The sequence below is a fragment of the Phyllobates terribilis genome, unplaced genomic scaffold, assembly GCF_046119375.1.
Source record: "Phyllobates terribilis strain yellow unplaced genomic scaffold, ASM4611937v1 Scaffold_3__8_contigs__length_932513732, whole genome shotgun sequence".
In the NCBI taxonomy this organism is placed as follows: domain Eukaryota; kingdom Metazoa; phylum Chordata; class Amphibia; order Anura; family Dendrobatidae; genus Phyllobates; species Phyllobates terribilis.
Window position 1 is genome coordinate 3,501,477 of NW_027362763.1, and position 15,328 is coordinate 3,516,804.

General features: G+C 40.0%; 5 non-coding genes across 5 annotated transcripts; all 5 read left to right on the forward strand.

Moving 5' to 3' along the window:
* Positions 1 to 767: 767 nt before the first annotated feature.
* Positions 768 to 839, forward strand: TRNAG-CCC (transfer RNA glycine (anticodon CCC)). The gene has a single exon. It is a non-coding gene; the product is annotated as a tRNA-Gly (tRNA).
* A 96-nt stretch (positions 840 to 935) lies between these two features.
* Positions 936 to 1,007, forward strand: TRNAG-UCC (transfer RNA glycine (anticodon UCC)). The gene has a single exon. It is a non-coding gene; the product is annotated as a tRNA-Gly (tRNA).
* Positions 1,008 to 2,358: 1,351 nt separating this feature from the next.
* On the forward strand, positions 2,359 to 2,430 carry TRNAG-UCC (transfer RNA glycine (anticodon UCC)). The gene has a single exon. It is a non-coding gene; the product is annotated as a tRNA-Gly (tRNA).
* Positions 2,431 to 3,613: 1,183 nt separating this feature from the next.
* Positions 3,614 to 3,685, forward strand: TRNAG-CCC (transfer RNA glycine (anticodon CCC)). Its single transcript has one exon. It is a non-coding gene; the product is annotated as a tRNA-Gly (tRNA).
* A 1,182-nt stretch (positions 3,686 to 4,867) lies between these two features.
* Positions 4,868 to 4,939, forward strand: TRNAG-UCC (transfer RNA glycine (anticodon UCC)). Its single transcript has one exon. It is a non-coding gene; the product is annotated as a tRNA-Gly (tRNA).
* The last annotated feature ends 10,389 nt before the right edge of the window (positions 4,940 to 15,328 follow it).

Genomic DNA, 15,328 nt, shown 5'->3' on the forward strand with positions numbered 1-15,328 from the left:
CTTCTTAGAGTTTAGCAACCACGAAAATGAGAAAAAAATTGAAGAGAATATTTCTTAGATTTTTTTCAACTGTCTCATCTAACTGATCTTCTGCTCTTCAGTTGTTGATTAAATACTTTGTAGGGTTAGTCTCCAATACGAAAGCAATGTCAGGGTTGGCATTGGTGTTATGCTGGTGGGTGTAGTTGCTTTTAAAACAATAGGCCATAGTTTAATTCTTGAAGAACTCATTGTTTTTTTCCATTTGGTGGTGTTTGGAATCTTTTTCACTTTCTGTGCTAAGGCTTATGCTTTTATTTCTTTCTTGGTAACACTTTAGCTACCTTAGTGGGCAGAAAGCAAAGCTAATTGAGAGAATTTGTAGGCAGAGGTGGAAAAGCTACATAACTGATTCCAAAAACTCCTCTGTCTTTAGAGTTAGTGTTAAAAATGCCAAAAATGGCAGAGGTCTTTAGGGGGAATTTGGTGCTGGTGCTGACTCTTTGTAATCTTTTTGAGCTAAGGCTCATAGTGTACTTTCTTTCTTGGTAAGAGTTTAGTTACCTTATTGTCAAAAAAGTGAAACTAATTGAGAGAATTGTAAGAATTGGTGGAAAAGCTCCATAGCTGATTCACAAGAATTCATCTTTGAGTTTTGGACAATGCTTTGCCTTGTTTTTAAACTTTTTAGTAATTGGCTCTTTCAAGACATATTCAGTCCTCCTTTTTCTAAGCAAAACTTTAGCAGATTTAACGGCCATAATCCCAAACCAGTCAAGTTGGTTCATGCATTGGTGGTATAGTGGTGAGCATAGCTGCTTCCCAAGCAGTTGACCCGGGTTCGATTCCCGGCCAATGCAATACTTATGTAGTTTTATTTCTGGCATATCATACATTTTACAAACTATTTTGTAATGTTAGTGCAGAAAATGTAAAAAAAAAAGCTGATCCTGTAAGCATTGGTGGTATAGTGGTGAGCATAGCTGCCTTCCAAGCAGTTGACCCGGGTTCGATTCCCGGCCAATGCAAAACATGGGTGGTTTTTTTTTTCAGGCACGTCATAATTTTTACTAACAATTTTGTAGGGTTAGTGCAGAAAATGTGAAAAAAATGCTGGGTACCTTAAGCATTTTTGGTATAGTGGTGAGCAAACCTGCCTTCCAAGCAGTTGACCTGCGATTGATTCCTGGTCAATGCAATACTTATGTGGGTTTTTTTTTTCCTGGCACGTCTTACTTTTTACTAATAATTTTGTATTGTTAGTGCAGAAAATATAAGAAGAAAACATGGCTTCTGTAAGTGTTGGTGGTATAGTGGTGAGAATAGCTGTCTTCCAAGCTGTTGACCCGGGTTTGATTCCCGGCCAATGCATGAATTGTTTTTCACATTTGGTGATGCTTTTAGTCTGTTTTAATTTTTCGTGTTAAGGCTCATGCTCTTCTTTCTTCTTAGAGTTTAGCAACCACTAAAATGAGAAAAAAATTGAAGAGAATATTTCTTAGATTTTTTTCAACTGTCTCATCTAACTGATCTTCTGCTCTTCAGTTGTTGATTAAATACTTTGTAGGGTTAGTCTCCAATACGAAAGCAATGTCAGGGTTGGCATTGCTGTTATGCTGGTGGGTGTAGTTGCTTTTAAAACAATAGGCCATAGTTTAATTCTTGAAGAACTCATTGTTTTTTTCCATTTGGTGGTGTTTGGAATCTTTTTCACTTTCTGTGCTAAGGCTTATGCTTTTATTTCTTTCTTGGTAACACTTTAGCTACCTTAGTGGGCAGAAAGCAAAGCTAATTGAGAGAATTTGTAGGCAGAGGTGGAAAAGCTACATAACTGATTCCAAAAACTCCTCTGTCTTTAGAGTTAGTGTTAAAAATGCCAAAAATGGCAAAGGTCTTTAGGGGGAATTTGGTACTGGTGCTGACTCTTTGTAATCTTTTTGAGCTAAGGCTCATAGTGTACTTTCTTTCTTGGTAAGAGTTTAGTTACCTTATTGTCAAAAAAGTGAAACTAATTGAGAGAATTGTAAGAATTGGTGGAAAAGCTCCATAGCTGATTCACAAGAATTCATCTTTGAGTTTTGGACAATGCTTTGCCTTGTTTTTAAACTTTTTAGTAATTGGCTCTTTCAAGACATATTCAGTCCTCCTTTTTCTAAGTAAAACTTTAGCAGATTTAACGGCCATAATCCCAAACCAGTCAAGTTGGTTCATGCATTGGTGGTATAGTGGTGAGCATAGCTGCTTCCCAAGCAGTTGACCCGGGTTCGATTCCCAGCCAAAGCAATACTTATGTAGTTTTATTTCTGGCATATCATACATTTTACAAACTATTTTGTAATGTTAGTGCAGAAAATGTAAAAAAAAAAGCTGATCCTGTAAGCATTGGTGGTATAGTGGTGAGCATAGCTGCCTTCCAAGCAGTTGACCTGGGTTCGATTCCCGGCCAATGCAAAACATGGGTGTGTTTTTTTTTCAGGCACGTCATAATTTTTACTAACAATTTTGTAGGGTTAGTGCAGAAAATGTGAAAAAAATGCTGGGTACCTTAAGCATTTTTTTTATAGTGGTGAGCAAACCTGCCTTCCAAGCAGTTGACCTGCGATTGATTCCTGGTCAATGCAATACTTATGTGGGTTTTTTTTTTCCTGGCACGTCTTACTTTTTACTAATAATTTTGTATTGTTAGTGCAGAAAATGTAAGAAGAAAACATGGCTTCTGTAAGTGTTGGTGGTATAGTGGTGAGAATAGCTGCCTTCCAAGCTGTTGACCCGGGTTTGATTCCCGGCCAATGCATGAATTGTTTTTCACATTTGGTGATGCTTTTAGTCTGTTTTAATTTTTCGTGTTAAGGCTCATGCTCTTCTTTCTTCTTAGAGTTTAGCAACCACGAAAATGAGAAAAAAATTGAAGAGAATATTTCTTAGATTTTTTTCAACTGTCTCATCTAACTGATCTTCTGCTCTTCAGTTGTTGATTAAATACTTTGTAGGGTTAGTCTCCAATACGAAAGCAATGTCAGGGTTGGCATTGGTGTTATGCTCGTGGGTGTAGTTGCTTTTAAAACAATAGGCCATAGTTTAATTCTTGAAGAACTCATTGTTTTTTTGCATTTGGTGGTGTTTGGAATCTTTTTCACTTTCTGTGCTAAGGCTTATGCTTTTATTTCTTTCTTGGTAACACTTTAGCTACCTTAGTGGGCAGAAAGCAAAGCTAATTGAGAGAATTTGTAGGCAGAGGTGGAAAAGCTACATAACTGATTCCAAAAACTCCTCTGTCTTTAGAGTTAGTGTTAAAAATGCCAAAAATGGCAGAGGTCTTTAGGGGGAATTTGGTGCTGCTGTTGACTCTTTGTAACCTGTTTGAGCTAAGGCTCATAGTGTACTTTCTTTCTTGGTAAGAGTTTAGTTACCTTATTGTCAAAAAAGTGAAACTAATTGAGAGAATTGTAAGAATTGGTGTAAAAGCTCCATAGCTGATTCACAAGAATTCATCTTTGAGTTTTGGACAATGCTTTGCCTTGTTTTTAAACTTTTTAGTAATTGGCTCTTTCAAGACATATTCAGTCCTCCTTTTTCTAAGTAAAACTTTAGCAGATTTAACGGCCATAATCCCAAACCAGTTAAGTTGGTTCATGCATTGGTGGTATAGTGGTGAGCATAGCTGCTTCCCAAGCAGTTGACCCAGGTTCGATTCCCGGCCAATGCAATACTTATGTAGTTTTTATTTTTTCCTGGCACGTCTTACTTTTTACTAATAATTTTGTATTGTTAGTGCAGAAAATGTAAGAAAAAAACATGGCTTCTGTAAGTGTTGGTGGCATAGTGGTGAGCATAGCTGCCTTCCAAGCAGTTGACCTGGGTTCAATTCCTGGCCAACACATGAATTGTTTTTCACATTTGGTGATGCTTTTAGTCTGTTTTAATTTTTCGTGTTAAGGCTCATGCTCTTCTTTCTTCTTAGAGTTTAGCAACCACGAAAATGAGAAAAATATTGAAGAGAATATTTCTTAGATTTTTTTCAACTGTCTCATCTAACTGATCTTCTGCTCTTCAGTTGTTGATTAAATACTTTGTAGGGTTAGTCTCCAATACGAAAGCAATGTGAGGGTTGGCATTGGTGTTATGCTGGTGGGTGTAGTTGCTTTTAAAACAATAGGCCATAGTTTAATTCTTGAAGAACTCATTGTTTTTTTCCATTTGGTGGTGTTTGGAATCTTTTTCACTTTCTGTGCTAAGGCTTATGCTTTTATTTCTTTCTTGGTAACACTTTAGCTACCTTAGTGGGCAGAAAGCAAAGCTAATTGAGAGAATTTGTAGGCAGAGGTGGAAAAGCTACATAACTGATTCCAAAAACTCCTCTGTCTTTAGAGTTAGTGTTAAAAATGCCAAAAATGGCAGAGGTCTTTAGGGGGAATTTGGTGCTGCTTTTGACTCTTTGTAATCTGTTTGAGCTAAGGCTCATAGTGTACTTTCTTTCTTGGTAAGAGTTTAGTTACCTTATTGGCAAAAAAGTGAAAATAATTGAGAGAATTGTAAGAATTGGTGGAAAAGCTCCATAGCTGATTCACAAGAATTCATCTTTGAGTTTTGGACAATGCTTTGCCTTGTTTTTAAACTTTTTAGTAATTGGCTCTTTCAAGACATATTCAGTCCTCCTTTTTCTAAGTAAAACTTTAGCAGATTTAACGGCCATTATCCCAAACCAGACAAGTTGGTTCATGCATTGGTGGTATAGTGGTGAGCATAGCTGCTTTCCAAGCAGTTAATCTGGGTTTGATTCCCGGCCAATGCAATAATTATGTAGTTTTATTTCTGGCATATCATACATTTTACAAACTATTTTGTAATGTTAGTGCAGAAAATGTAAAAAAAAAAGCTGATCCTGTAAGCATTGGTGGTATAGTGGTGAGCATAGCTGCCTTCCAAGCAGTTGACCCGGGTTCGATTCCCGGTCAATACAAAACATGGGTGTGTTTTTTTTTCAGGCACGTCATAATTTTTACTAACAATTTTGTAGGGTTAGTGCAGAAAATGTGAAAAAAATGCTGGGTACCTTAAGCATTTTTGGTATAGTGGTGAGCAAACCTGCCTTCCAAGCAGTTGACCTGCGATTGATTCCTGGTCAATGCAATACTTATGTGGGTTTTTTTTTCCTGGCACGTCTTACTTTTTACTAATAATTTTGTATTGTTAGTGCAGAAAATGTAAGAAAAAAACATGACTTCTGAAAGTGTTGGTGGTATAGTGGTCAGCATATCTGCCTTGCAAGCATTTGACCCGGGTTCAATTCCCTGCCAACGCATGAATTGTTTTTCACATTTGGTGATGCTTTTAGTCTGTTTTAATTTTTCGTGTTAAGGTTCATGCTCCTCTTTCTTCTTAGAGTTTAGCAACCACGAAAATGAGAAAAAAATTGAAGAGAATATTTCTTAGATTTTTTTCAACTGTCTCATCTAACTGATCTTCTGCTCTTCAGTTGTTGATTAAATACTTTGTAGGGTTAGTCTCCAATATGAAAGCAATGTCAGGGTTGGCATTGGTGTTATGCTGGTGGGTGTAGTTGCTTTTTAAACAATAGGCCATAGTTTAATTCTTGAAGAACTCATTGTTTTTTGCATTTGGTGGTGTTTGGAATCTTTTTCACTTTCTGTGCTAAGGCTTATGCTTTAATTTCTTTCTTGGTAACACTTTAGCTACCTTAGTGGGCAGAAAGCAAAGCTAATTGAGAGAATTTGTAGGCAGAGGTGGAAAAGCTACATAACTGATTCCAAAAACTCCTCTGTCTTTAGAGTTAGTGTTAAAAATGCCAAAAATGGCAGAGGTCTTTAGGGGGAATTTGGTGCTGCTGTTGACTCTTTGTAATCTGTTTGAGCTAAGGCTCATAGTGTACTTTCTTTCTTGGTAAGAGTTTAGTTATCTTATTGGCAAAAAAGTGAAAATAATTGAGAGAAATGTAAGAATTGGTGGAAAAGCTCCATAGCTGATTCACAAGAATTCATCTTTGAGTTTTGGACAATGCTTTGCCTTGTTTTTAAACTTTTTAGTAATTGGCTCTTTCAAGACATATTCAGTCCTCCTTTTTTAAGTAAAACTTTAGCAGATTTAACAGCCAAAATCCCAAACCAGTCAAGTGGGTTCATGCATTGGTGGTATAGTGGTGAGCATAGCTGCTTCCTAACCAGTTGACCCGGGTTTGATTCCCGGCCATTGCAATACTTATGTAGATTTATTTCTGGCATATCATACATTTTACAAACTATTTTGTAATGTTAGTGCAGAAAATGTAAAAAAAAAAGCTGGTCTTATAAGCATTGGTGGTATAGTGGTGAGCATAGCTGCCTTCCAAGCAGTTGACTCGGGTTTAATTCCCTGCCAATACAAAACATCTGTGTTTTTTTTTTTCAGGCACGTCATACTTTTTACTAACAATTTTGTAGGGTTAGTGCAGAAAATGTGAAAAAAATGCTGGGTACCTTAAGCATTTTTGGTATAGTGGTGAGCAAACCTGCCCTCCAAGCAGTTGACCTGCGATTGATTCCTGGTCAATGCAATACTTATGTGGGGGTTTTTTTCCTGGCACGTCTTACTTTTTACTAATAATTTCGTATTGCTAGTGCAGAAAATGTAAGAAAAAAACATGGCTTCTGTAAGTGTTGGTGGTATAGTGGTGAGAATCGCTGCTTTCCAAGTAGTTGATCCAAGTTCAATTCTCAGCCAACGCATGAATTGTTTTTCACATTTGGTGATGCTTTTAGTCTGTTTTAATTTTTCGTGTTAAGTCTCAGGCTCTTCTTTCTTCTTAGAGTTTAGCAACCACGAAAATGAGAAAAAATTTGAAGAGAATATTTCTTAGCTTTTTTTCAACTGTCTCATCTAACTGATCTTCTGCTCTTCAGTTGTTGGTTAAACACTTTGTAAGGTTAGTCTCCAATATAAAAGCAATGTCAGGGTTGGCATTGGTGTTATGCTGGTGGGTGTAGTTGCTTTTAAAACAATAGGCCATAGTTTAATTCTTGAAGAACTCATTGTTTTTTTGCATTTGGTGGTGTTTGGAATCTTTTTCACTTTCTGTGCTAAGGCTTATGCTTTGATTTCTTTCTTGGTAACACTTTAGCTAACTTAGTGGGCAGAAAGCAAAGCTAATTGAGAGAATTTGTAGGCAGAGGTGGAAAAGCTACATAACTGATTCCAAAAACTACTCTGTCTTTAGAGTTAGTGTTAAAAATGCCAAAAATGGCAGAGGTCTTTAGGGGTAATTTGGTGCTGGTGCTGACTCTTTGTAATCTTTTTGAGCTAAGGCTCATAGTGTACTTTCTTTCTTGGTAAGAGTTTAGTTACCTTATTGGCAAAAAAGTGAAAATAATTGAGAGAATTGTAAGAATTGGTGGAAAAGCTCCATAGCTGATTCACAAGAATTCATCTTTGAGTTTTGGACAATGCTTTGCCTTGTTTTTAAACTTTTCAGTAATTGGCTCTTTCAAGACATATTCAGTCCTCCTTTTTTTAAGTAAAACTTTAGCAGATTTAACAGCCATAATCCCAAACCAGTCAAGTTGGTTCATGCTTTGGTGGTATTGTGGTGAGCATAGCTGCTTCCCAAGCAGTTGACCTGGGTTTGATTTCCAGCCAATGCAATACTTATGTAGCTTTATTTCTGGCATATCATACATTTTACAAACCATTTTGTAATGTTAATGCAGAAAATGTAAAAAAAAAAGCTGACCCTATAAGCATTGGTGGTATAGTGGTGAGCATAGCTGCCTTCCAAGCAGTTGACCTGGGTTCAATTCCCGGCCAATACTAAACATTGGTGTTTTTTTTTTCAGGCACGTCATACTTTTTACTAACAATTTTGTAGGGTTAGTGCAGAAAATGTGAAAAAAATGCTGGGTACCTTAAGCATTTTTGGTATAGGTGTGAGCAAACCTGCCTTCCAAGCAGTTGACCTGCGATTGATTCTTGGTCAATGCAATACTTATGTGGGTTTTTTTTTCCTGGCACGTCTTACTTTTTACTAATAATTTCGTATTGATAGTGCAGAAAATGTAAGAAAAAAACATGGCTTCTGTAAGTGTTGGTGGTATAGTGGTGAGAATCGCTGCCTTCCAAGTAGTTGACCCGAGTTTGATTCTCAGCCAATGTATGAATTGTTTTTCACATTTGGTGATGCTTTTAGTCTGTTTTAATTTTTCGTGTTAAGTCTCAGGCTCTTCTTTCTTCTTAGAGTTTAGCAACCACGAAAATGAGAAAAAAAATGAAGAGAATATTTCTTAGCTTTTTTTCAACTGTCTCATCTAACTGATCTTCTGCTCTTCAGTTGTTGATTAAACACTTTGTAGGGTTAGTCTCCAATATGAAAGCAATGTCAGGGTTGGCATTGGTGTTATGCTGGTGGGTGTAGTTGCTTTTAAAACAATAGGCCATAGTTTAATTCTTGAAGAACTCATTGTTTTTTTGCATTTGGTGGTGTTTGGACTCTTTTTCACTTTCTGTGCTAAGGCTTATGCTTTTATTTCTTTCTTGGTAACACTTTAGCTACCTTAGTGGGCAAAAAGCAAAGCTAATTGAGAGAATTTGTAGGCAGAGGTGGAAAAGCTACATAACTGATTCCAAAAACTCCTCTGTCTTTAGCGTTAGTGTTAAAAATGCCAAAAATGGCAGAGATCTTTATGGGGAATTTGGTGCTGCTGTTCACTCTTTGTAATCTGTTTGACCTAAGGCTCATAGTGTACTTTCTTTCTTGGTAAGAGTTTAGTTACCTTATTGGCAAAAAAGTGAAAATAATTGAGAGAATTGTAAGAATTGGCGGAAAAGCTCCATAGCTGATTCACAAGAATTCATCTTTGAGTTTTGGACAATGCTTTGCCTTGTTTTTAAACTTTTTAGTATTTGGCTCTTTCAAGACATATTCAGTCCTCCTTTTTTTTAAGTAAAACTTTAGCAGATTTAACAGACATGATCCCAAACCAGTCAAGCTGGTTCATGCATTGGTGGTATAGTGGTGAGCATAGCTGCTTCCCAAGCAGTTGACCCGGGTTTGATTCCCAGCCAATGCTATACTTATGTAGTTTTATTTCTGGCATATCATACATTTTACAAACTATTTTGTAATGTTAGTGCAGAAAATGTAAAAAAAAAAGCTGATCCTGTAAGCATTGGTGGTATAGTGGTGAGCATAGCTGCCTTCCAAGCAGTTGACCCGGGTTTGATTACTGGCCAATGTAAAACATGGGTGTGTTTTTTTTTCAGGCACGTCATAATTTTTACTAACAATTTTGAAGGGTTAGTGCAGAAAATGTGAAAAAAATGCTCGGTACCTTAAGCATTTTTGGTATAGTGGTGAGCAAACCTGCTTTCCAAGCAGTTGACCTGCGATTAATTCCTGGTCAATGCAATACTTATGTGGGTTTTTTTTTCCTGGCACGTCTTACTTTTTACTAATAATTTCGTATTGTTAGTGCAGAAAATGTAAGAAAAAAACATGGCTTCTGTAAGTGTTGGTGGTATAGTGGTGAGAATCGCTTCCTTCCAAGTAGTTGACCCGGGTTCGATTCCTGGCCAACGCATGAAAACGCATGAATTGTTTTTCACATTTGGTGATGCTTTTAGTCCGTTTTAATTTTTCGTGTTAAGGCTCATGCTCTTCTTTCTTCTTAGAGTTTCGCAACCACGAAAATGAGAAAAAAATTGAAGAGAATATTTCTTAGATTTTTTTCAACTGTCTCATCTAACTGATCTTCTGCTCTTCAGTAGAGATGAGCGTTGTTCTACTCGAACTGTTCGCCAATCTCAAATTCGAGCTGTTTTGGGCAGTGTTTGAGCCGTTCGGCGAACACGAACAATTTGAGAAAAATTCGGCTGTTCGAGGTTATGTTCGATAACTGTTCGTGCACCAAAATCATAACTGGATTTTTTCTCAGTAATGATGAAAATTAATGTTAATACGCAGTTTGAGTGTACAGCGGGGTGGGGGGAGGGGCAGGGGATGGATCTCTGCAGGAACAATGAAGATCTCCATTTTTTTTTCTCTTTCCCGCATTTGCAGTGGGGAGGTGCAATCTGTCAGCCCATCAGCAGCGCATACACGGAGCGAAGTGCTTTTTTTCACACAAGCAAGGGCATGTGTCATTGGCAGTGTATGTCACATGTCCTTGCCCTATAAGACCAAGCCATTTTCCCCGTCGCCACCATTTTCTCACTGCTGCAGCTGCGTGTTAGACGGCACCGCTCTTGCTGTGTGCGCTATACCTTGTTAATTTCAAGCCAATTTTCGCACAAATCTACAGATAGCTTGGGAGTAGGGAATAGTTGTGATTGCAGTCCTTGTAAGGACTAGGTTACAGCATTTAATACGACTTTTATCAGGCAGGTCTGTGCTCTTAAATAGATAGATTGTGGGAGTAAAGACTAATTGTAATTGGAGTCCTTTTCAGGACTAGGTTACATCAGTTCCTATCAGTTTTTGCCAGGCAGGTCTGTGCCAGTGCTGTGCAAGTTTTTTTCACAGCATTTGGCTGAATCTAGCAAAGCTAATCCTTTTTGGCCTATTGCAGAGTGTGTTAGTCAGTGGAGTAGCCTATCTGTATTGCAAGATATACCACCTGTGTATAGAATACCAATTTTTTTACTGCACCTAGTGAAGTAAAATCTTTTGGGCATAGCATCATTCTATTAGTCCATCTATACTGACCTCCATCAGGTTGCAAATTGAATATAATTTTTTTCTGCATCTAGCTCTGAAAAAATATTGGGCTTCTAGCTGTGTGTGGGACTTGTTGTATTAGTCCATCTATACTGACCTCCATCAGGTTGCAAACTGCATATATTTTTTTCTTCATCTACCTCTGAAAAAATATTGGGCTTCTAGCTGTGTGTGGGACTTGTTCTATTAATCCATCTATACAGACCTCCATCAGGTTGCAAACTGAATATATTTTTTTCTGCATCTACCTCTGAAAAAATATTGGGCTTCTAGCTGTGTGTGGGACTTGTTCTATTAATCCATCTATACAGACCTCCATCAGGTTGCAAACTGAATATATTTTTTTCTGCATCTACCTCTGAAAAAATATTTGGCTTCTAGCTGTGTGTGGGACTTGTTCTATTAATCCATCTATACAGACCTCCATCAGGTTGCAAACTGAATATATTTTTTTCTGCATCTACCTCTGAAAAAATATTGGGCTTCTAGCTGTGTGTGGGACTTGTTCTATTAATCCATCTATACAGACCTCCATCAGGTTGCAAACTGAATATATTTTTTTCTGCATCTACCTCTGAAAAAATATTGGGCTTCTAGCTGTGTGTGGGACTTGTTCTATTAATCCATCTATACAGACCTCCATCAGGTTGCAAACTGAATATATTTTTTTCTGCATCTACCTCTGAAAAAATATTGGGCTTCTAGCTGTGTGTGGGACTTGTTCTATTAATCCATCTATACAGACCTCCATCAGGTTGCAAACTGAATATATTTTTTTCTGCATCTACCTCTGAAAAAATATTGGGCTTCTAGCTGTGTGTGGGACTTGTTCTATTAATCCATCTATACAGACCTCCATCAGGTTGCAAACTGAATATATTTTTTTCTGCATCTACCTCTGAAAAAATATTGGGCTTCTAGCTGTGTGTGGGACTTGTTCTATTAATCCATCTATACAGACCTCCATCAGGTTGCAAACTGAATATATTTTTTTCTGCATCTACCTCTGAAAAAATATTGGGCTTCTAGCTGTGTGTGGGACTTGTTCTATTAATCCATCTATACAGACCTCCATCAGGTTGCAAACTGAATATATTTTTTTCTGCATCTACCTCTGAAAAAATATTGGGCTTCTAGCTGTGTGTGGGACTTTCTCTATTAGTCCATCTATACTGACCTCCATCAGGTTGCAAATTAAAAATAATTTTTTTCTGCATCTACCTCTGAAAAAATATTGGGCTTCTAGCTGTGTGTGGGACTTTCTCTATTAGTCCATCTATACTGACCTCCATCAGGTTGCAAATTAAAAATAATTTTTATCTGCATCTAGCTCTGAAAAAATATTTGGCCTTCTAGCAGTGTGTGGGACTTTCTCTATTAGTCCATCTATACTGATCTCCATCAGGTTGAAATTAAAAATAATTTTTTTCTGCATCTACCTCTGAAAAAATATTGGGCTTCTAGCTGTGTGTGGGACTTTCTCTATTAGTCCATCTATACTGACCTCCATCAGGTTGCAAATTAAAAATAATTTTTATCTGCATCTAGCTCTGAAAAAATATTTGGCCTTCTAGCAGTATGTGGGACTTTCTCTATTAGTCCATCTATACTGACCTCCATCAGGTTGCAAATTGAATATAATTTTTTTCTGCATCTAACCCAGCCAATAGTTTTGGCCTAATACCACAGTTTGGCCACTCAGCTCTGCTCGGTTCCCATCCATTGTTTTTTTGTGCAAACAACTCCAGAGTTGTTAATTAGTTAACCACCAAAATGAGTGGAAAAAGGCCTGCTGCTGGTGGAAAGGGGAATAGGCGTGTTGGGAAGGGGAAAAAAGGTTGTGTCCGTGGGGTAGGTGTTAAAGCAACAGTAACATCTGCAGAAGAAAGACCATCTTCCAGCCAAACTAAAATGTCTACTTCTTTTAGCGGACAATGTGATAAGATCCCTTTCTTACGGCCACGCCAATTGCTACAAATTCCAGATGAGGCACAAAAACAGCAGGTGCTTCAACGGATATCAATTGCTCCTTTAAGTGGGCTCTCCTCCACATCAACTTCAACATCACAAATACTCCAGTCCTCAAAGGTGTCACCCCAATCGCACTTGCTTCCTCACAGCTCCCAAATCTCCAGCTGCCCGTCTGAGTATGAGGTAGAACAGATGGTTGAGTCTGCAGAGCTGTTTACTCATACTATAGCCTGGGAATCAGAGGTCGACTCCAGCGCTTCTGTGAATCCAGACGAGGAAATGATCTGCACTGATGCCCAGAATCTTTATGAGTCGGATCCAGGACCAGACGCAGAAGGTTCTGACCATAATGTAGACCCTCATTCCCAAACTGTAACTCCTGTTGGTGGAGACAATGAGGAAGACGATGATAAGACTCAAATACCTGATTGGAGCGACAACTTTAGTTTTTTGTCAGGGCAGGAACAGGTTGGCTCTGAGGACGACGGGTGTGATAACGCACAGGGTGATGATGATGAGGTTGGAGATCCCACTTACTGTCAACCCACAGTCAGCCAAGAGATGAGGTCAGCAGAGGAGGTGGAGGAAGATGCTAGTGACGACGAGGTCAGGTTGCGCCTTCCTGGACAGAGACGTAGTACTGGAAGCACGTCAACAACTGCATCCTCAAACACAACTCTGCCTCTCACCACAAGTCGTGGTGGCTCTTCAGGTCGCATGGGTGCTAAGCCTTGCATACCCTGGGCATTTTTTCAGATCGATAAAGATGACCCAACTCGTGTTATCTGTAACATTTGTCAGCAAAAGCTAAGTAGAGGCCAAAAAATACATAGTTTGAGTACTTCATGCATGAACCGGCACATGGACATGAAGCATAAGTTGCAGTGGGAAGCTCAGTGTGCTACAATGCGGCCTAGCCGGCCGGGCCAACCACCGTCTGCCATATCTTGTGCATCCGCGGCCTCTTCATCCTCTGTGACTGGGGGGACAGCAGTCACACCTATTTTGGGGCGCACACCTGCCACCTCTTTACCCGCAACAGCCAGCGTGATTGGCAGGTCATCATTTTCTTTGGAGGTGGTAACACCAGCTGGTCTTGAGCGCTGTCCGACATCGATAGCACCACCTTTGTATCAAGGCAACCTAACATGTCCGCCTGCATCTTCCTCACAGACCGGCAGTTTGCCGGGGACACCCTTATCAACCCCGTCTAAGCACAATAGCCAGCCCTCGGTCCCTCAGATGTGGACAAGTAAAAGACCATTTCCTCCTAGCCATGAGAAAGCTAAGAGGTTGAATTTCACCATCTGCAAGCTCTTGGCTACAGAAATGCTGCCTTTCCGCCTGGTGGACACAGAGGATTTTCGAGACCTTATGTCCGTCGCAGTGCCCCAATACCAGATGCCCAGTCGGCACTACTTCTCAAAGAAAGGTGTGCCTGCGCTCCACCAGCATGTCGCACACAACATCACCGCTTCTTTGAGAAACTCTGTGTGTGACAGGGTGCATTTCACCACAGACACTTGGACGAGTAGGCATGGACAGGGGCGTTACATGTCGCTGACTGGGCACTGGGTAACTATGGTGACAGCAGGACAAGGGGCTGCTGTCCAAGTCTTGCCGTCCCCACGAGTTGTGCGTCAATCCTCTTTATGTCAAAGTTCCTCCACTGCTTCTGCCTCCTCAACCTCCTCTCGGTCTTCCACCTGCACCCAAAGCCTGTCTGGTCATGCCACAAGCTTTCTAACTGCGCAGAAGGGATCCTGCACACCTCCTTACTATGCTGGCAGTAGGGCTCAACGTCATCAGGCGGTTTTTACATTGAAATGTCTGGGAAATGTGAGTCACACAGCTGAGGAGTTGTGGTCAGCTCTGGAGAACCAATTTCATGAATGGTTGTCTCCACTGGACCTGAAACCAGGGAAGGCTGTGTGCGACAATGCTGCAAACCTGGGTGCGGCCCTTCGCCGGGGCAATGTCACACACGTGCCTTGTATGGCTCACGTGTTGAACCTGGTTGTCCAGCAATTTTTAGCCCACTATCCCAGACTAGATGGCCTTCTGCAGAGGGCACGGTCGCTGTGTGCTCACTTCCGCCATTCGCATCCCGCAGCTCAGCGACTTACATCTCTACAGAAGTCGTTGGGCCTGCCACTTCACCGGCTAAAATGCGATGTGCCTACCCGGTGGAATTCAACTCTGCACATGTTGCAGCGACTGTGGCAGCACCGACAAGCCCTGGTGCAATACGTTCTGACGTATAGCCTGGGCCAACGAGATCCAGAGGTGGGGCAAATCACGCTGGAGGAGTGGTCTCAGATCAGGGACCTATGCACCCTTCTGCACAGTTTTGAAATGGCGACGAAGATGTTTAGTGCTGACGATGCCATTATCAGCATGACTATTCCGGTGATTTACATGCTGGAGCACATGTTAAACAGAATTCGGAGACAGGTGGTGGCAAAAGAGGAGGTGGAGGAAGTAGAGGAGGAGGAGTTGTATGCGGAAGGGCTAACATCTGCAAGGTCCAGACGGTCGGCAGCACCGAGGCGGCAGGCATGTGAGGGTGGGGGAGATGGTTTTACCAGGGCGCATGGTAGCAGCCAAACTAGTGAGGAAGGTGCAGGAGCCCAGGAAGAAGTGGAGAACGAACTGATGGAAGACTCATCAGATGAG